The sequence below is a fragment of the Muntiacus reevesi genome, chromosome 4 (genome assembly GCF_963930625.1).
Source record: "Muntiacus reevesi chromosome 4, mMunRee1.1, whole genome shotgun sequence".
Taxonomy (NCBI): Eukaryota; Metazoa; Chordata; class Mammalia; order Artiodactyla; family Cervidae; genus Muntiacus; species Muntiacus reevesi.
In genome coordinates this window covers 135478671-135494121 of record NC_089252.1, presented here as the reverse complement: position 1 = coordinate 135494121, position 15451 = coordinate 135478671, and positions in this window count along the sequence as shown.

The window sequence follows — 15451 nt, the reverse complement described above, 5'->3', positions numbered from 1 at the left end:
AAGGTCAAAAGAAGATTCCATGTGTCCCACCACCTCCCAGAATCCTCCTTGATGGAATCCATCTTGGTTGAGTGAGGTAAGCATCACCAGGAAGGACCCTGAGTTAGAATGATCCATAAGAGACAACACAGAAACTAGTCCCATCATCATAAAACTTGAGACTGTGAGCCACGTGGCAGAGTAATTCTCCTGGGTTCCCTTACCCTCCTGTTCTCTGCCCTGGTACCCCTTCCCAATAAAATCTCTCGCTTTGTCTGTATATGTGTTGCCTCAGACAATTCATTTCTGAGTGTTAGACAAGAGCCCACCCTCCCCCTTCCTGCAACATAAGTGCACCGTTTTGCAGTCCCAAGATACACCCTCACTAACATTAGTGTCATTTAAAAGAATTTTAGCCCGATTGCTTACTGATATTGGTTTTATTTTACATATCATTAATGACTATTGAAATGGAACAGATCTCGCATTAATTTGGCATTCATGTATATCTTTGGTGATGTGAATATTCAAATATGTAGTGTGCTTTAATAGGGTGGTTTGTTTTATACTTGGTTTATAAGATTTATTTATATAATTTGGATGCAAATCTTTTATCTGTTATATGTTTGGCTAATATTTTCTCCTAATCTCTGGTTTGTCTTCTCATTTTCTTAAAAATATTCTTTGAAGACAAAATATTTAACTTGGGGGAAATTTATCAATTTTTCCTTTATGTCTTATCTAAGAAGTTTCTGCCAAACCAAAACTCACAAAGATTTTCTCTTATATTCTCTTCTAGTGGTTTTATAGTCTTTGCTGTTACATTTAAGTATTAAACTCTTTATATGCACTGGATTTCACTTGCTAAAATTTTCAAAAACTTTTTCCACAGCTATTATGTTGATGAAGGATATTTTAAATATTATCAGCCTAACACATTGATGAAGTGTTCTATATTTGAAATGCCTTCACTTGGTTTTGTTATCATGATAACACAGCCCTCATAAAGTGACCTGGGAAGTAGCTTTTTCTCTTATCTTTTCTGGAAGAACCTTTGTAGTATTGGTATTCTTTAAATCCTTAAATATTTGATAGAATTTACCAATGAAACCAATGAAATCTTGATTTTTTTTGGTCAATAGATTTTTATAGTATAAATTATTTAATAAATACAAGACTCTTTAGGTCTTCTTTGTTTGCTTGTTTGTATATTTAGTATACTCAGTTTGCATCTTTTAGGGAACTTGTCCATTTCTTATAAGTTGTGAAATGTATCAGTATACAGTTTTTTCATATCATTTTAATATTTTTAGAATCAATGGAGATGTCCCTTATTTAATTTTTGATATTGATAATCTATGGCTTTCTCTTTTTTAAAAAAATAATTTTGTCTAGATTTCATCAATTTTATTGAACTTAACAGAAATCCAGCTTTTAATTTCATTGATTTTTTTTCTATTTTTGTCGATTTTTTATATCATTGACTCTTATCTACAAATGTAAAATGTGAAAAATTTAGATTCATGTGAGACCTTATCTTCCTTTGTTTTACTTTGATTACAAGTAAGGCTTGGATTTAGCACATTACTTCTTAGATTTCGAACGATTCTAACAATTTAGGTGTTTTTCCTCATTACTTAAGCTGTAATAAAACTTGGAACTTAGAATAATTAAAAAAAAACTTTTATTGGAGGATAATTAATTTACAACATTGCTCTGGCTTCTGCCATACATCAACACGAGTCAGCCACAGGCGTACGTACGATCCCTCCCTCCCATCTGCCACCTCATCCCACCCCTCCAGGCCGTCAGGGAGCACTGGGTTCAGTTCCCCGTGTCACACGGCAGACTCCCACCGGCCACCTACCCTACATGTGGCGACGTGTATGCTTCCAAGCTGCTCTCTGCCTGTCCCACCCTCTCCTTCTCACACCGCGTCCACAAGTCTGTTCTCTGTGTCTGCATCCCTATTGCTGCCCTGCAAATAGGTTCATCAGTACCATCTTCCTAGACTCTATACACATGTGTTAATATATAACGTTTGTCCTTCTCTTTCTGACTTATTTAAGATGCCAATTATTGTGTTAAAACAATCCAATAGATTTGACATGAAGGTAAATGCCAGCTTTAAGCATGAAAAAAAACATTATCAGCAAACTGTTACTTTTTTCATTTCTGACTAGAATTTTACATTGAGGCTCAAAAAGTGTATAAAAGCCCAAAAGCCCAAAAGATACTCTTGTGCTGAAAATTTACACATTTTTTTTTTTTTTTTTTGGTTCTGAAAGTGAAAGTGAAAGTGAAGTCGCTCAGTCATGTCCGACTCTTAGCAACCCCATGGACTGCAGCCCACCAGGCTCCTCAGTCCATGGGATTTTCCAGGCAAGAGTACTGGAGTGGGGTGCCATTGCCTTATCCTTTGGTTCTGAAGGGCTCATTTATTTCAGAGTTGCCTGTTAACTTATTTGCGCTAGTGGGGTGGGTCTGATTGACAGGAGCAATATTACAAATTGAAAACTGGGACAGAGATATTTTTCTTGGCTCTACTTTCTTTGGTGGAGAGATTTTTGCAAGTATGAGAATGACAGATATCTGGATCTTCAGGGAATAATGGAAAAGCTGAAAGCTATTATTACCACAGAATAGATTTTGTGTCATTTTCGGTTCTCACTACAAAGGAAGATGTGAAAATGTGATTTGCTAATTTTGGTATTTCATAGCCTAAGACAGTCTATGCTTTAAATCCCAGAGAGTTTTTTTTTCTTTTTTTTAAACTTATTTCTGAAGCCTAAGTGATCATCAGATGAAAACTACCCTTCGATTTCATTGGTCTATTATACCAGATTCTCAGAGAAAAAAGCAACTGACATAGACTGGGATAGGTTGCTCAATACAAAATACTATTCAAACTGTTGCTGAGTGAGTTAACTTTATGAAATCAATTTTAAGTTGTGACTGGAGATGAATCTTGGCAATCTTTGATTGACATGTTTTTTTTTTTAAACCCACTTTGCCCTAAAATTAACCTGCTTTAAAATCGATAGCTATGTCTCAATCACTTATAAATGGTAGGCATAAATTGTTAAAAGATGTTATTTTTTTAAATCATCACATGAAATGTCTTTCCTAGGAATGGTTGTGGGACCACAATATGTCTTTTACTCCAGGGACATATAAAGCAATCCTTCCAATAGTCATATATCCAAGTTGTACACTGTTCAGTACATATCTGAAGTAACACTTGGCTTAGGTTGTTTTCTTCTGAAGAGTAGATCCTAGAGAAAATAACAAACTTTACAGTCTGTTTTCAGAGTCTGGAGACTAGGTCAGTGATGAGTAACCCAAGACTTGCCTAACAAATTTTGGATTCAAATGTTTATCTTATGCAAGACATTGTGATGAAGAACACGAGAAAAAAAATCCAAGAAAGTGATTTTAGAATTTTTTTTCTCAGAAACTGTGAGTTGTAGGGCATCATGATGTAAGCCAGCAAGTGTCATGCTGAGTCCTACAGAAAGCTGGAGATCCTCTGAGCCCAGCAAAGAGTGAAACAATCATGTAAACACCACCCCCCTCCACTGCCGCCCACCCCAGCTATCGAGGAATGCGGTGGTCTTTTGAATGCTTCATGTCACTCTGGGTTTGGAACTTCCCTGGTCCATTGTAGGCAAAGCAGAGAGAAAATCCCACAAACACAGGAGGAAATCCAAGATATGGAAGGGCAGAGGTCCACTTTTGACAGCATCTAGCACAGAGTAAGCATTTAGTTGCATGAGTGGAACCAACTAATCCTAGTCTACCTATGCTGTTGATAGTATTATGAGTGCATGGCAGCCTAGACAATGCACTTTAGCTTATTGAATCCCAGTTTCACTAGATATCAAATCATAATAATGATAACCCTCTACCTTTAAGGAGATATTTTGAGGCATTAATGATAGGATGTATTTCTAAAAGGGATCCTAAAGGAAATCAACCCTGAATATTCATTGGAAGGACTGATGCTGAAGCTGAAGAAGTGCCAATACTTTGGCCACCTGATGCAAAGAGCAAAACTCATTGGAAAAGCCCCTGATGATGGGAAAGATTGAAGGCAGGAGGAGAAAGGGGCAGCAGAGGATGAGATGGTTGGATGGCATCACTGACTCAATGGACGTGAGTTTGAACAAACTCTGGGAGATAGTGAAAGACAGGGAAGCCTTGTGTGCTGCGGTTCACGGGGTTGCAAAGAGTCAGACAAGACTTAGTGACTGAACAACAACAATCTTTCAGATGGGCCTCATAATACTTTTATTTTATAAAAATAAGTTCGCGAGCCTATAAATTTTATTTTCCTGAGTTGGACTATATATAAAGAATTTGTTTAAAATATAATAATCTCATTTCCAAAAAGTATAATCTTTAGCGATATCGTCTTGTAATTCGTGCCAGCCTTTTTCTTTTCTTTTTTTTTCACATAATTGTGTTTACATGTATATTCTTATTTGTGCCTTCAGTAGGCTTATGATATAAAATAGGGTGTCTTTCTTCCCAAAGATGCAACAACAGAAAAGACAGAGTAACTAGTGATCATTTTTCAGGTACCTCTGAAAAAGAAATAGTTACAGGCTGTGAGCTGGTCAGGCTCTTGAAGCCCTTTTGCATTGGCAACCATACCCTACGTGAGAGGAGAGTCCTATCAGGGCTGGAAAGGGAGTGGTCCTCCTTGGAGTTATGCATCGTCTGAAAATATTCCTTGTCTCTCAAGTGCGACAGACCAGTGCATTCTGGGGCACACAGGAGCAACCTCAAAATTAACCCTGAGCTGTGCTTACATACAGCTTGGTGGTTTATATCACGTGTTGTGTGCTCAGTCAATTCAGTTGTATCTGACTCTTTGCAACCCCATGGACTGTAGCCTGCCAGGCTCCTCTGTCTGAGATTTTCCAGGCAAGAATACTGGAGTGGGTTGCTGTGTATCTCCGTGTCTCCTGCATTGCAGGCAGATTCTTTAACACTGAGCCACCGGAAAGCCCTATTCATCTCATGAAAAGTGAAAGTCCCTCGGTCGTGTCTGACTCTTTACGATCCCATGGACTGTAGCCTGCCCGGTTCCTCTATCCATGGAATTCTCCAGGCAAGAGCACTGGAGTGGGTTGCCATTTCCTTCTCCAATCTCCCCGCAATCCGGCTGCCTCTCTGTAGCTGGAAAGTGTGTGTTTGTGCATGCTCAGTTGTGTCCAACTCTTTGCAACTCCATGGACTATAGCTTGCCAGTCTCCTCTATACATCGGAATTTCCAGGCAAGAATACTGGAGTGGGTTGCCATTTTCTTCTCCAGGGGATCTCCCTAACCCAAGGATCGAACCCACATCTCCTGTGTCTCCTGCATTGGCGGGAGAGTTCTTTACCACTGCACCACGTGGGAATGATCTTCCTATAACTCACACTTGATCCTGTTGCCCACCTCTCTCTCCCCATCCTCCCTCCCCACAGGACTTAAAACCTTTCCTTTTCCTGTTGTCCCCTTAATAATATCCACATTCCTTGACATGGAAGAAAAAAGAGCTTTATTACCCAACACCTGACTCAGCCTTGTCTTTTCCCACCCATTATCCCACCAACAAACACACACACTCCGCCCCATGCCAGTTTATGCTCCAGCATACTGAACTACTTTCAGTTCTAGGAAAACTTCCTTCTACACGAACACTTACACATTCATGCACACACTCAACCAGTCCCTTGTTCCTTGGCTAATTCCTGAAAGTGAAGGTCGTTCAGTTGTGTCCAACTCTTTGTGATCCCATGGAGGGTAGTCCATGGAATTCTCCAGGCCAGAATACTGGAGTGGGTAGCCATTCCTTTCTCCAGGGTATCTTCCCAATCCAGGGATTGAACCCAGGTCTCCTGAACTGCAGGTGGATTCTTTACCAGCTGAGTCACAAGGGAAGTCCCTTAAATTCCAACTTATATGACATTTCCCATAGGAATCCTTTCCTGACTGGCTAGGACTAAGTTAGATGTCTCACTATATATTTTCATAGTTCATTGTACTTTTCTCCATCATACAGTTCTTGTCCTGCTGTATGGAATGTGTCAATTTGCACACCATCTTCCCCTTGCAATGTAATCTGCCTGAAGACAGGGACAATGTCTTATTTGCCACTGTATCCTACAAGCCTAGCACTGTTCCTGGTTGGTCATAAATGCTTAATTTGTACTGAGCAATAGATGGATGGCTGAATGCATCCTTAGCTTTAAGTGGTATCTCTGGAGAATTGTGTCTGTTCTTATATGTCAACAAAACAAGGGGTTAATTTTAAATAACTTTATAATGCCCTATAGGTTATATAGAAACTAAACTATGCCTGATTTAAAAAAAAATAATTTCAGGCTTTGGCAATCAAAACCATCTTGATCTTTATTCCTAAGCATTCCAAGATACATCTCATTGAATTGAAAATTAGCAAGGAATGTTGCAAAACTAAATTAAATATAAAATGTGTTTAATGAGAGCTTCACTCCACCCATAATCCCTTCCACAGAATTAAAAGGCCTTATCATAGATATCAACCATAACTCTAGAATTTTAGAGCTATATTATTTGGAAATGATTTAGATTAAAGCACTTCATGTTGAAACTGGGTCTTTTCCATTGTGATGGAGTAATCAAACTCTGACAAATACTATTTCCCAGAAAAAAAAAAAAGACTAATATTTCAATACATTTTCATCAGGACAAATGTGTAAGAACAAAAATCCATGAAATGGTACATATTTGAGTAGATAATGACAAAAATGAATAAAACATAGTTTGCTTAATGAAACTGACGCCACTGCAATGAACTGTATTGTGTAAGAGGATCATAAATTCTCAAGAAAATGATAGATTATGACATATTTGTCAACATTAGTGCACATGAAAATATTGTGAGTCAGGAAGCTGTGGTCAAACAAGAGAATACTCTCTGGGAGTACCAACACAAGGCCAACTGTATAAACTGGTACAGTGGCACAATCAGAAATAAATCAATTATGGCCTCAATTAGAAAAGAAAACAATCATAGAAGTTTGACTCAATCTTTAATTTGCCGATTGGGTACTTTAAATTCATGCAGGCATTGTTATCACTACAACTGTGTCCAGGGACCTTTCTTGGGGCAGATTCTATACATCCAAGTAAGTGCATATAAAGTTTGAGACACACCAACAAATTCTTTAATGAGCAGAATCAGAGAACTTTGGTTGAAGGGTGAGTTGTCTGCTCTAATTACATGACATTATGTTTATTTTAATGTTTCCTAACTACCTGTTTGCTCTTCATGATCTACTTATGAGTATAATCATCCCAGAGAAGGGCCAAGAAACATGAAATCCCAGGACATTATGGTTTAAACGTGACAATCAACTCAGAAGATGATTGAGATGATTTTTTCAAAAGGACTCTCTGTACACTGATGAAGAAAGGATAGGAGAAACTCCATAAATGTTATCATGTAGAACCTTTGTTTGACTTCTACTTATAAATATCTTTTAGCTGACTTTTGACTATATTTTCCACTAAGACTACAGGATTTATGAAGTGTGTGTGTGTGTGAGAGAGAGAGAGAGTCAGCTTTGTCTGACTCTTCACAACCCTATGAACTATAGCCCGCAGGTTCCCCTGTCCATGGGATTTTTCCAGCAAGAATACTGGAATGGATGGCCATTTCCTCTTCCAGGGGATCTTCCTGACCCAGGGGCTGAACCCATGTCTCCTGTATCTCCTGCATTGCAGGCAGATTCTTTGCCACTGAACCACCAAGGAAGCCCTTATGAAGTATATTACTGGGTAAATGAATCTTAGTGTGCTAGGCTGAAAATGACCCCCAAAGAGGTTCATATCCTAATTCTCTTACCTTATATGGGAAGAGGGACTTTGCAGATGGGTTAAATTAAGAATTTTGAGATGAGGAGATTATCCACATGGGTCTGATGTAGCCACAAGTATCTGATGTAGCCACAAGTATCCTTATGAGAGGCAGGAGATAAGAGGGAACAGTAGGGACATGACAACAGAAGCAAAAGGTCAGGAACCAAAGGAAGAAGGTGGTCTTTAGCAATTGAAAAAGGCAAGAAAATGGATTCTCCCCTCAGTTCTCCAGAAGAAGAGCAGTCCTGCCAACACCTGGATTCTAGACTTCTGACCCAGGATCATTAGAGAATAAATCTGTTTTGTTTTAAGCCACTAAGTTGATGGTAATTTGGTTCTACAATAGAGAACCAGTACATTCACTTAAGAGATGTAATTTTTAAACTTAACTCTGAAGTTTTACAGCTATCATATTCATGCATATACAAATATAACCTCCAATGTTCATAAGTTTGACAACATAGCTAAGTTATGCAGTTTAGCATAGCTTCTTAATAAAAATAAGAAATTAGATGAAGTTATAACAAGTGAGATATTAGCAAAATTCTGCCTTCTTTGTCATTAAATAAAGCTCTCACCAATTAGGAAAAGTAATAATTTTCTAAATATGCTTAAATATTAGGTTCTTCAAATTCCTTAAAGGATATGTGCATGTTTTTTCATGTCAATAAATTTTATTTTATAGTACTGTGTTACAAATGTTCATACCCAATGTCTAGACAGTTCAAAAATAGTTCCCATTACTTCTGTACAAATCTTCATGTGGCTTGAGACAAACACAGATCCTGTGAACTATGTGGTTTGAGTTTTAGCACTGAATTCTGTAGGGAGAAACTGGACGCCTCAATTGATCTTGTAGGTAAGAAGAAAATGGTATCATTTATTTTTCTTACAAAATGGAAAAAAAACACAATAAATTTTATTAGGAAGCATTTTTACAAAGGTTAAGACATTGATTTCTGAAGACACAACTCTTGTCTCTTTTCCTCTGAGTTTCTGCCCCAGATCCTAGTATTTATTTTATCTCTCAGCTAACTGGATAGTCAGAACTCATGCACCTTTAACCACAGGAGCTTCTTGAATTTTTTTTCACTGCCTCAGGAACAGCTGCTCCTTGGTGACGTCGTTTCCTTCCTGACCTTGGGAATACCATTTAAAAGCAACCATTTCCAGGGAGTAAAAAGCATAGCTTCTGAGTCTCAAGTCATGCTACCAAAATAGTCCATTAGACTGTGCTTTTCAGCTTAGTTACATCATAATGAATCAGTCTCTTCTCCTCTGGACTGTGTTGATGACTGTTCCCTACCTTTTATCAATTTCAGTATAAACCTGTGGCTGCCAAAGGCATTAGGAGGGGACTAAGGAAATCCTATAGGAGAACAATGACAGGAAATAGCCATTAAGAAGTCTGGAAAAGTTAAGTGAGAAGAAAGTGGGGTTTGGCCTATGGCCATTTTGGAAATAGGGAACGAATTGCAGGTGGGAATGAATTTAGAAAAGTAAACATAAAATTTAAAAATTAAGGTTGTATGTAAAGTATATTGAAATAAAGGCTAAAAAATTGAGAAGATAGAGATCATGGCTGATTTTTTTTTTTTTTTTTTTTTTACTAAATTGGAATCATTGTAATTGAGGTTCTGATTTTTTTAAAATCTTTTTAAGACAAAGGTTTCAATGGAACTGAAACCAAGGGATGGCCAGGTTTCTCAGCCCAGAGCTGATTTCACTGAACTGGGGAGTTAGTGAAAGGAAAGATTTATTTTCCTTAAACATCTGTAAGGAAATACGTTGTTAAATATTTATAGGTTTAGAGCACAGTCTATAATTACATATCTTAGATAAATAAAAGCAAAGTTAGCTTGGCAAAAATGTTAACTTGGAAAAAATGACCTCATTCAGGGAATGATACAATGGGAATTAATAATTACATTTAATTTTTTTTTAAATTCATCAATGATTATTTGACCTTATCTTGATGTATCAGATGCCCATATCCAAAGTCAGTTAGGGAAGTGAGTAATAATGAAAGAAAATCCTCATGAATGACTGGATGAGGCATGTGAGAACAGTTCATATCTAAATTTATCCTTGGGTTGTAAGGAGCTCTTTCTTACTTTTGCCTGTTGATTTTGCCAGATTGAAGATTATATAAAGCAAAGCTGTATCTTCATAAAGAGTCACTTGAGACAGTAAATCAGAGAGACTGATAACTTCATCGATTTTCAGAGTTGAGAGATACCTTCAAGACAATCTAAAACAACTTACTTGCACAGTTAAAAAGCTGAGTCTGAGAGTACTTAAATAATTTATGAAGTCACACACTTACTAGAAGAAACATGTTTCCTGATTCCCAATACAATGCTGCTAGGGAAGACTTACTGGGTCATTAAATCCTTACTTCTACTAATTAATTTTGAATCCAATAGTAAAGCAATATGAGTCAAACAGACTACCTCTTATCATTCTCAAGGATGTAGTGAAATAAATGCCTTATGTTAAGTAGATGACAGCTAACTCTCCAAATGCAGAAAAAGTACTGTGAGAAACCCGTTTTGGGGACTGGTAATCATGGCATAGTTAGTGGTCAACCAAGTAGATACTGGACATGATTCCTTGTTACTTGAATTCTATGGGCCTTGGGGCAGTTAATGAAATCTGCCTGATCCTTTGGTCATCTGGCCTACCCTTATTTAAATTTCAAACACAAATAACACAGGTAAAGAGAAAAATCTCAGCCCAGGTCAAAGAAAGAGAATCCTGTTTTACAGGTTATGTTAAATTGAACTGTCTGCCCCATGCAACACAGCCACAAGCAAGGTTGTTCTTTTAATCTGCAGTGAGACGGAGAAAGCCCAGAAAACTGCTTGGAGCAGCAGTATTTGGTTTCTGCATCCAGAGCCAGAGCATAGTCTTAACTTGTGTCTCCTAGTCTCAGCCCAAACTAAATCTAATAACTGGACATATGGCTAGCTAAGTTCATGCATTTATTTAAAAACATGTACTGAATGCAAGATACTTAATCTTTTAAGTTTCAGCTTCTCATCTAAAGTAGGGATATTGTTTAGGATGGCCTTCAACCTTATTGTGAGGATTAGATGAGTTCTTGCATGCAAAGCTTTCAGCATAGTGCTTGGCTCATAGAAAGTGCTTAAATATCAGTAATGATGCAGAAGAAGAGAGTGAAGAGGAGAATCACAACGTTCCATTCCAGATGATAAAAGGAACCTTCATGACCCTTGAACACCACACTTGCTCTTCCATAGAGAGAGACTCTTATCCTGGCAGGGAATGTTTACAAAGAAAAAAAGCAGAAGGTTTTGGGATTTACTTAGACTATCTTCACACTAGACATATTGGAGTTGGTCTCCCAATAATGGAAGATAAATGGATATTAACTGGATGAAAGAATAGAATCTAGGATAGATTTTATTATTAATAATTAATCTGCTTCCAAAAAGGGATTTGAAGCAACTTACAATAAAAGGATAGGTATGGCATTACGAGCATGGGCTTCCCAGGTGGCGCCAATGGTAAAGAACCCACCAGCCAATGCAGGAGACTCAAGAGATACAGGTTCGATCCCTCGGTCAGGAAAATCCCCTGGAGGAGGGCATGGCAACCTACTCCAATATTCTTGCCTGGAGAATCCCAGGGACAGAGAAGCCTGGTGGGCTACAGTCCATGGGGTCACAGACATGACTGAAGTGACTTAGTATGCATGCTCACATAGCTCCATTAAAGCAAGGATTAAAGAATGAAGGCCAAGTGGCATGAGAAGATGGCTTGACCCAGAAAGCCTTAGTTAGGGGCGATTACTACAGTGGCGCATTAAACTCACTGCAGTTAAGATCAAAGCACTTAAATAATCCTCTTTAGAAATAAAATGAAGCATATCAATTTATATTAGATACATTTTCCCTGGCTTTTCACTCTGAAGGGAAATGTATCATGTAGACAGTGTCCATAATAGTAGTTTTTATTAGGTTAAGTTATCTCTTTTACAAACCTTCATAAAACTTGAGGACTCGGTGTTTAAAATTTTCATTCTCTGAAGGCATTTCCATAGGGAACAAAAGTAATCAAAGGTGATACAGTCTAGGAAGTTGGCTTTCTGATCATTCAAGAAGAGAGACTTAGATCGATAGTTAAGAATGCCACTCATACAGTATAGTCCCTGCTGGACACTTATTGACTAACTCAGATTTTGCTTGAATTAGGAGAGCAATCAACTTAATATAGAAGTCACCATATATTCCAAAAATATAGTTATTCTCAATCATTAAAGGTGATACATCTGCTTTGGATAAAATGCTTGGCAAGTGTTTGATAAAGTTATCTATTTTGTTATAAAAATGAAAGACTCTGACCTGAATCTAATGTAAATGAAAAGGTGACTTTCACAGGTGGGTTGTAGGCACACAGGTAGGTCGTAGGTAGGGTAGGTAGACAGGTTTTGGGCGTGGTGGCGGTCTTAAGGAAACATTTTCTAGGAAATGGTCTGGATCTCAAATTCTTAAAGACCCAAAGGTTATTCTCATCAAACAGTATCTCCTAACTAGGGATTCACAGCAAAATCATGGGGTAATTTTTTCAGAATAGTCTCTTCACACATCACCCAAATTTGAATCTCTAAAAGTAAGACCTGTGTATGAATTTTTAAAAATAAAATCCCTAAAAATTTTTGATGCAAATCCTGAATAAGAGTTCTGTCACTGTGTTGTCAAGACATAAACTGTGGTCTGAGAGTATATGATAGCAGAAGTTAGCTTCTACTGTCTAAAGAACTCCTAATATGGTTCTTCTGGAATATTTTGTTTTGAGGAAAAAAGAATTTCAGTAGTTCTAATAATTGGGGTTTACTGGAAAATATATTGCAAGACAGCTAAGTGGATTTTATGAAGAATGGGATTTATTTAGAATTATCCCTTTGCATTCAAAATATGCCTCAGACTTTAGATTTTGGTGAAAATGATTGAATTTGATAGTAAATTCAGTTTGACTTGCTCTTTAAGGCTACTTTTAGAATGCTGCCATAAAAATCACATGATCAGTATAGAGAATAATGTTAACTTCCTTCCCTTTAGCATACAGGAAGTCAGACATCCTGTAAAAATGATTTACATTATTTATGTAAGGTCCATTTCATTCTAAAAAAGACTTGCAGTGGTATACACATTCTTCATGAGTAAGTTGAAGAGGAGGAATTCTGGGTAGGGTCCTGTTTTATGCTGTTTTCTTTTGACATTTAATCCACCAAGAGTCTATTTCTATTCACTTTGATTCCTGTGCTAATCTGAGTATATCTACCCTCTTTACCCTTGGGACCTCAGCTAGTCTCATGGCTACATATAGATAACTTTCAAATTTCCATCTTCTTCTTATAACTCTCCAATGACTGCTTAAGATGGGTCACTGCTAGGTTAAGGAGTTTAGAGTTTATCCTGAAAGACAGGAGACTACAACTGACTCTCTCTTGACAACTTTTATTTATTCTTGAAAACCCTTCAGCTATGTGAAGTCATTAATTGAAAATAATTCTAGTATTTTAAAGAGACGTGTTCCTACATGTTCCGTCCAAAATAAAGATATGTAAACAATTTTCACATACAGATAAACATATATCACATGAATACTAAAAAGACAAGCATGTCTATCTAACAAGTTAAACAACATGTCCAAGACAAATCTCTTGATTCCTTACTTCCCCCACCCCAATCTATTTCTTCTTTAGTCTTACACACTTCAGTTGCTCATTCTTTTTCCTTAGTCTACTGATCTATGATTGATACACAAAAAGCTGTACATATTTAACATGTAAGCTTTGATGTTTGGAGAGAAGTATACATCTGTGACACCATCACCACAATCCAAGCCACAAATATATCCTTCACCCCCAAAAGTTTCATCTCACTCTGTTTAATTGATTATTATGATGATAACAATATTTAACATAAGTTCTACCCTCTTAGCAAATTTCAAGTATACAATACAGTATTATTAACTACAGGTACTATCTTCCCTGGTGCCTCAGCTGTAAATGCCTGCCAACGCAGGGGACAGAGATTCGATCCCTGGGTCGGGAAGATCTCCTGGAGGAGGAAATGGCAACTGACCCCAGTATTCTTGCTTAGGAAATCCCATGAACAGAAGAGTCCATAGCAGGCTAAGTCTACAACTTTGTGATTAAATAACAACAAGAACTATGCTATACTATATACAGATCTCTGGGACTTATTCATCTTGCATAACTGAAACATATTATTATCTAACACCTCCCTCTTTCTCCCTCTCCTCTCCTCTGGAAACCACCATTCTATTCTCTGTTGCTATTCACTATCCACTTTATTCTTTGTTTTTCAGTTGCTCAGTCATGTCCGACTCTTTGCCACCACATGGGCTGCAGCACACCAGGCTTCCCTGTCCATCACCATCTCCTGGAGTTTCCTTAAACTCATGTCCATCATATTGGTAATGCCATCCAACCATCTCCTCCTCTGTTGCCCCCTTCTCCTCGTGCCTTCAATCTTTCCCAGCATCAGGATAGTAAGTTGACTTTTTGCATTAGGTGTCCAAAGTACTGGAGCTTCAGGTTCAGAATCAGTCCTTCTAATGAATATTCAGCATTGATTTCCTTTAGGATTGACTGTTTTGAACTCCTTGCCATCCAGAGGACTCTCAAGGATCTTCTCCAGCACCATAGTTCAAAAGCATCAATTCTTTGGCACCCAGACTTCTTTATGGTCCAGTTCTCACATCATGCATGACTACTGGAAAAACCATAGCTTTGACTGTATGGATCTTTGTCGGCAAAATGATGCTTTGCTTTTTAATATGCTGTCTAGGTTTGTCATACCTTTTCTTCCAAGGAGCAAGTGTCATTTAATTTCATGGCTCCAGTCTCCATCAGCAGTGATTTTGGAGTCCAAGATAATAAAGTTTGTCACTGTTTCCATTGTTTCCCCATCTATTTGCCATGAAGTGATGGGATGTGCTAATCTGAATCTGAATATGAAAGCCTTCTATATTCACTATCTACACTCTTACCCTTGGGACCTCAGCTAGTCTCTGAGGTCTACACTAGAGTTTGACTAGCATAGAATTTTTATGTAAGTGGTATAATGTAGCATTTGTCTTTCTGTGTCTGGCTTATTTCACTTAGCATAATGTTCTCCAGGTTCATGCATGCTGTCACAAAAAGCAGGATTTCTCATTGTAAAATCTTATTTGTACTATTTCTCTCCATCTCCTTGTCATTGACCTAGCTAGGCTGCTCCTATCTCTTACTTGGATTATTCTACTAGCCTCCACACTAATCTCTCTGCTTGCATTCTTGTGCCCTAATAACCATTCTTTTTTGTTTAAGGCTTTATTTTTTTAAAACATGGACCATTTTTAAAGTCTTTATTGAATTTATTACAGTATTGACTCTGTTTTATGTTTCATTTGGCTTTTTTTTTTTTTTGGCACAGAGGCATGTGGAATCTTAACTCCCTAACTAGGGATCAAACCCATTTCCCAGACATTGGAAGGTGAAGTCTTAACCACTGGACTGGGGGAAGTTCCCCTAATATCCTTCTT